Source organism: Anastrepha obliqua, chromosome 2 (genome assembly GCF_027943255.1).
Source record: "Anastrepha obliqua isolate idAnaObli1 chromosome 2, idAnaObli1_1.0, whole genome shotgun sequence".
Taxonomy (NCBI): domain Eukaryota; kingdom Metazoa; phylum Arthropoda; class Insecta; order Diptera; family Tephritidae; genus Anastrepha; species Anastrepha obliqua.
Window position 1 is genome coordinate 56,612,804 of NC_072893.1, and position 6,854 is coordinate 56,619,657.

The window sequence follows — 6,854 nt, forward strand, 5'->3', positions numbered from 1 at the left end:
CGATGAGCTATATTAGCTTTACGACGACATAGACATAGCGCAGCGAATAAAGATCCAGCGGCTACGCTGGCTGGGTTACATATGTCGTCCGAATGGCTACAAACGCTCCGGCTCTGAAAGTAATCGATGTGGTACCAGCTGGTGGCGGCAGAGGAAGAGTAAGACCTCCTCTACTTTGGAGAAAAACTTGGCTTCACTTGAACTTTCCAACTGGCGTCGGTTACCACGGGAAATAATCAACTGGCGCGCTTTGTTAAGGGATTAGGGGTATTCAGAATTTTCAAAAGAATTGGATTTTGATTTGCATTTTCTTAAAGTATAATATCCTAAAAATATTGTGTGAAAATTTGGAGTGAATCCGACAAATACTTTTCGAGTTATTCAACAATTAACAAAGGGCGCTCCGGAGCGTTCGAGAGCAAGCAGCTGGCAGCAGTTGCAAGCAACCGATGCTTTCCATTTCAATTCAACCGGGCTATTCGGGTCATGTTCTTCGATTTCGATGTAACTCAAATATGTTGTTCTCTGGCCAAAATAATGAGCCACGTATTTTTTTGTTCGCCCGAAAAAATTTTTTTTCAAGAGTTATCGGCAATTTTGTTTTTCGGCTCAAAATCGATTTTTTTTAATTATATAAGAAAAAAATTTGTTTAAATGCCCATAACTTAGTCAAATATGAACCGATTTTAATAATTCTGGGTTCAAAATGATCGTCATTACTTACACGAGCGACTTAATGCAGAAACAATTGCAAAAAAGTAGTTCAAAATTTTTTATTTAGCAAAAAAGAAAAAAAATTGAAATTTTTTCGAAATTCAATATTTCAAAAAGTGTATTTTTTGTTTTTGTATAACTTTTCCCAAATCAAGAAGGCACCTCAAACTTCAATTGAGTTGAATGCCCAGTAGCTAAAATGAGTTGTTTTTGAGTAATGAATTTTTCAGTAAAAACCTGTTTCGCACTTTTTGTTTTTTGGAAAATAAAAAATTTTCAACTACTTTTTTGCAATTGTTTCTTCATTAAGTCGCTCGTGTAAGTAATGACGATCATTTTGAACCCAGAATTATTAAAATCGGTTCATTTTTGACTAAGTTATGGGCATTTAAAAAAAAAAAATTTCTTATATAATTAAAAAAAATCGATTTTGAGCCGAAAAACAAAATTGCCGATAACTCTTGAAAAAAAATTTTTTCGGGCGAACAAAAAAATACGTGGCTCATTATTTTGGCCAGAGAACAACATATTTGAGTTACATCGAAATCGAAGAACATGACCCGAATAGCCCGGTTGAATTGAAATGGAAAGCATCAACCGACATTTACTGCACGTATGAAAGTGGCAGTTAAGCGCGCTACCGATAATACTCGAGAAGGTAGAATGCTACGTAGGCAAAAACAAATCGATGTTTTACAAGCTGCTATGACGGCTGAAGAACTACTATATGACCCAGGAATAGATGGCACAGTGTAAGTCATTAAATAATTCGTATAACTCTACATAAATCGATAGCAAAACTTTAAATCCGTTTTTCTCAAAACTATGTTTTTTGAACTGGTGATTACTGTAACTTAAGGGGTTATATACCTTGTGGTCCGGTGAAATTAGCGAAAGTTGGGTTTTTTTTAAAGATATGTAGCAATAATTTTATTGTATAAAAGTTTTTATTATTGGATATTACAATGTTTAAAGAGAAAAAAAAGGCTTTGTTTGTGTAAAAATATTTAAAAATGGCGAAGTTATGGCGTTTTCCCCCAAGACCCTTTTTTTGGAAGAGGCTTGCGGTGGACGCGATTCAAGTCCACCAAGTCAACTGAAATCAAAAAATTGAAAAGATTTCATTAGTATAGGGTTATATCTTCTTAGTGAACGATCAATATATTAAATATTTTGATTTTTGTGAAAATAGGAACATGTTTTTAAAAAACTCTACTTCTACAGTCCTAAAATTGGCATTAAAAAATGCATATCTGCAAAATAAAAATTTATACATAAAAAGTTGATCGTTCACTAAGAGGCGACATCAATTACGAACAATTTAAAAAAAAAATTATAAAAATCGGTTGAATACTTTTTTTGCAATCGCGTCCACCGCAAGAGCATTTTTGGAAAAACACGTTTTTGAGATAATCGCGTTTAAAGTTTCAAGTGCCGCATGAGGCCGTACGCTCAGGACGTGACGACGCACAATTTAAAACGCTGTAACTTTCGATCTATTGCTCAGATCTCTATGAAATTTTTGGAAAATGTTCTCAAGGGATTGTACTTTACGATAAAGAAATAAAATTTATTTTGATTTTTTTGAAAAACACAAGGTATATAACCCCTTAAAAACCGCTTGGTAGATTTCAAAAAAAATTTATGCTGCTTTTGAAAAACAAAAAACTCGGTCCTGATCGAATTTCGATTCAATTTTTGAAACAATTAATTGCCGGTTTTTTTCTCGAAAATCTGAAAAATATTTCCCGAGGCCGCCACATTGTTAATTTAAAAAAAAAAAACTTCGATCAGGCACAAGATTATCTGTTAATAAAACTAATTTCTTTCATCCCATTGACTTTAGATGAATCTCCAAGGACTTGTGATGATCACCGTAAGGGACTTCTGGCGGAACGGGCTCCACACAAACAGCGATAATTTTTACAATTATTATTTTCTTTTTTTTGAAATTTTGTTAGCGACAAGCCGAAACATGATGTACTATATTATGCCATCTTTTTACTTTAAATAAAGCGACTGACTTATTAAAAATCAACATTTTCTCGGGCTTCTGACTACCCCTAACCCCTTAAACTCGGTGAAAATCGGGTTCGCGGTTATGGCTCCAATTAAGAAGAAGTCAAGAATCCAACAAAAGCTATACCGAATTTTCGTTTTCAAAGTAAAGGCTGGTCTCTCAAAAGAAGTGTTCGTTTGTCTAAACAGGGCTAAGTTTTATTAGCAGCTCAAACGGGCATAGTTATCCAAGTAGGTAAAGGAAATTTTCGGGAGGAAAGAGATAAGAATAATAAATATGAAATAAAAATCGCTACGTGCTAATATGGATCCACCTTTCGGCACAGCTCACCAACTGTCCAATACGGACAGAAGTGGTGGTCTGCAAATTACCTGTGTGGTCGACCATCGTCAGTGATATTTCGACATCAAATCTCCAAGCACAGAGGAACGATACATACGAACAAAAGCACAAATAACCCAATAAGCCAAACTTATACCATCTTAAATGCGTATAAGGTAAACAAATTTATATTTAAGTAAATAATACAAATTTATTTATAAGTTATAGGGACTACAAATATTTCCCACATTTGTACACAGATATCCTGGGATTTTTATTCAACCCTATTGTTCATTCTTTTACACATTTGGAAAGGCTAAAACTTTTGCAGTTACGTGCCGAAATTTCTCGCAAATCAGAGCAAATCTGAGCTAGTTAGAGCACTTTTACTGGAAGGTAATATGTCAAAGTTTCAGGCCAATCAGAGCAAAATTGAAGGATTTACAGTATTTTTCCGAGGAGATTTCACAGTTTTGTTCTTTGCCAACCAATTTTCAAGATTCTATTTGGAAAGGCTGATGCTTGTGCAATTACGTGCCGAAATTTCATGCCAATCAGAGCAAAGCTGAGCGAGTTAGATCATCTTTACCGAGGAGATTTCACAGTTTTGTTGTTTTTTTTTGTACTTTTACTAGCACAGCAATTGAACGTTTTCGAAGTTTTTATCAGCGTACGGGTGTTAGTTTCGGTAAGGAAATATATCCATATAAAGCGGCTTAAAACTAACGCTGTAGTTGTGGCTTCGTATTCACGTATGGCTTACCACGACGTTTGCTTCAAATGTATTCTCATTCCACAAACATGTTTATAATTATCTATTTGTCGTTGTGAAATAATTTATAACTTTGCGTTAATCAGAAATTAATCGGAGAGAGTTTTGTTATCAGCCGTAGCCGAATGGGTTGGTGCGTGACTATTATTCGGAATTCACAGAACATAGGTTCGAATCTCCGTGAAACACAAAAATGAAGGAAACCTTTTTTCTAATAACGGTCGCTCCTCGGGCAATGGCAAACCTCCGAGTGTATTTCTGCCATGAAAAAGATCTTATAAAAATATCGGCCGTTCGGAGTCGGCTTGAAACTGTAGGTCGCTAATATTCTTGAAAATAGGACCCTTGAGCGTCAATACACCGCTGGTAGCGGTCCTTGCCCTGCAGGAAACATTTTTTAAATTCATCCGCCGGAATCGCATTCAATTCGGCTGTCACAGTTTTTTGGCTCGTGTGCCACTCCGCACTCTCTCTCATGCCCTCAGGATCGTACTCAAAGCACCAGGTTTCATCTCCTGTGATACAATTGCCTAAAGTATTATCCTGTTCGTCACTTTCCAATACTTCACGACTCTTTTCCACACGCAATTGCTTTTGTTCATCAGTCAAAACCTTTGGAACCAATTTGGCACACACTTTGCGCATTTCAAGTTTTCCGGTCACGATTTCCCGCACATTGTAATAAGTTAAATTTAACTCTTCACTGATCTCACGTAGACTAGCACGACGAATGTTCAAAAATTCACGAACCCGGTTCACATCTTCGTCTGTTTGCGTCGTCGAAGGCCTTCCAGATCGCTGTTCGTCTTCGACGTCCTCCCGGCCTTCCTTGAACGACTTGTGCCACCGTTTTACCTGGGCACTGGACAGAGATTGGTCCCTGTAAGCCTCCTTGAGTAGCCCAATGGTTTCGGTACTCGTTTTGTTTAGCTTTACGCAAAATTTGATCGAGTAACGTTGCTCCAACGATCGCTGCATTTTCGCCACTGCAAAATCCTAACACACTTTTAAAATAGCTTTCACGCGCGGAGCGATGTTGACTGCACCGCTGCTGCCAGCGAACTGGGACCGGTTTCTAGTGGAAGGTCCAACGATCATTTTCCCCCACCAGCCGATTCGGAAGGCTCATTACTTTTCAATCAAACCCTGTATATACTTGTATACATATAAACAGTTTTTTCACGTCTGTGCTCTTATTAGTCTGCAGCGAAAACTAAATAGGATTTGTATCGGAATAAGTAGCTGAATTGATGGAATCCTGTCTTCTCCACAACCCTCAAGCTTAGTATTACAAGGTATGAAATTTGTATTTCTCGTCCAAGTGGGCCCTTGCATGGGTAACCATGGAAACTAACCCATTGGGATAGGGTCTTGTTCCGCAAGCAAGCTAGAGCTTTTAACCAATTGGGTTGTGCTATATACACCGAAATATAATATATATGAACGCATTTTATTCAAATGTGGCTGAAATGTCAGATTTTTAATTTCGTGGTCCTATGTAGCTAAAGTCAAATATACTTATATGTATATATATTTGGCGCTGGTACAGCTGCACTAATGATTTCGTCATTTGTAAAAACCAAGGATTTCTTTAGGTTTTTCCAGTGTGTGGCGAGCCTGTATTTTCAAGTGTCTCAAACCTGTATTGTTGTCGCATCATCACCCGCCTACCTGATAAAATTCATGAAAATTGAAAAAGGTTAAAAAAAACAATTGAATTATCAGCGAGTGAAACTTAAACAGGGTTCAGGAACGGAATACGAAAACCGCTACTTTATTTTTATCGATTTTGACATGTGTACTTTGACAAGGCACCTTAATAATAGAAAACAAACGAACAAAACAATCAAAACGAAGAGAAATTACATGTTTATAAATATTTAGTGATTATATTGTGATTTAAAGATGATAAAAATACCTCCAAATGCAGTTTTTTTGCGTTTTTATGCGGATGACCTTGTGGCAAGAAAGTGTGTGTGGTCTTCTTCTTTTTAGTTCCACAATCGTGGTGGATCATAGCTTCATGAACATTTTTTTTCCTTTTTATTCTATTCATGGCTTCAACTCTCCAGTTGTGTACGTTCATTTCCTTAAGATTTGATTTGACAGCATCTACCCATCTCTAGCGTCGGCGCCCTCGTTTTCTTCCTCCAATCGGTGTTAACATAAAATCTTTCCTAGCATTTCACTCTTTCAACCTGCGCAGTACCTGTCCCATCCGTTGGGTTTTGATAAAACATAAAATGTACAGATTGTCTTTGAAGGATTTCCTTGATTTCACTGTTGTACCGAATGCGGTAGGTGACATCCATTGTTTTTATTGGACCATACATTTTCCTTATGACAGGCACATTTTCCTTATGAAGCACATCAACTGATGAATATCATTTGTTTTCAGCGTCCATATTTCTGCGCCATATACATATAATGAAGGGTCATATCAGTGTTTTGTTTTATTTTCAGTGCTCTGGACAAATCTTTTGATTTAAATTGTTTTATGTTAACATAATAGGCCTTTATTGCAGGTTGGATTCTGTCGTTAATAGCTACCGCCGAGTCTTTATCTGCTGATAGTGAGTGTGTATGTGTGTGCATAAGTTCCTGTGTTTGGAAGTTTCTATTGTTTTCGTATACTCTTCCCCGTGACAAGCAATTAACGTCCCTCTCTTTTCTTTGCATATTCGCGGAGCCTGACGACACAGCGAATTCGGAAAGCCCAACCTCTTGTTCTATTATCCTTGAAGTGAATGTATATAAGCAGAGGTGCAGGCGCACAGAGTATTCAGTATTGAGTTAAGTGATCTACGAGTAAGACCTGAAGTAAAGCGATTGTTTTATTTTAGAAAACGTAACAATTTCGAAAAAATAGTTTGGTGAAACTATAGAGAATAAAGTGTAATTAAAAGAGTTACGTAACATTTTTTGAATATTGATATTGGTACCGAAACGCGTCAATTAGGATCCACACCGAATAAAGTAGATAATTACCACATTTTATAAAAGACTTTATTCTTGCAAATTACAAAT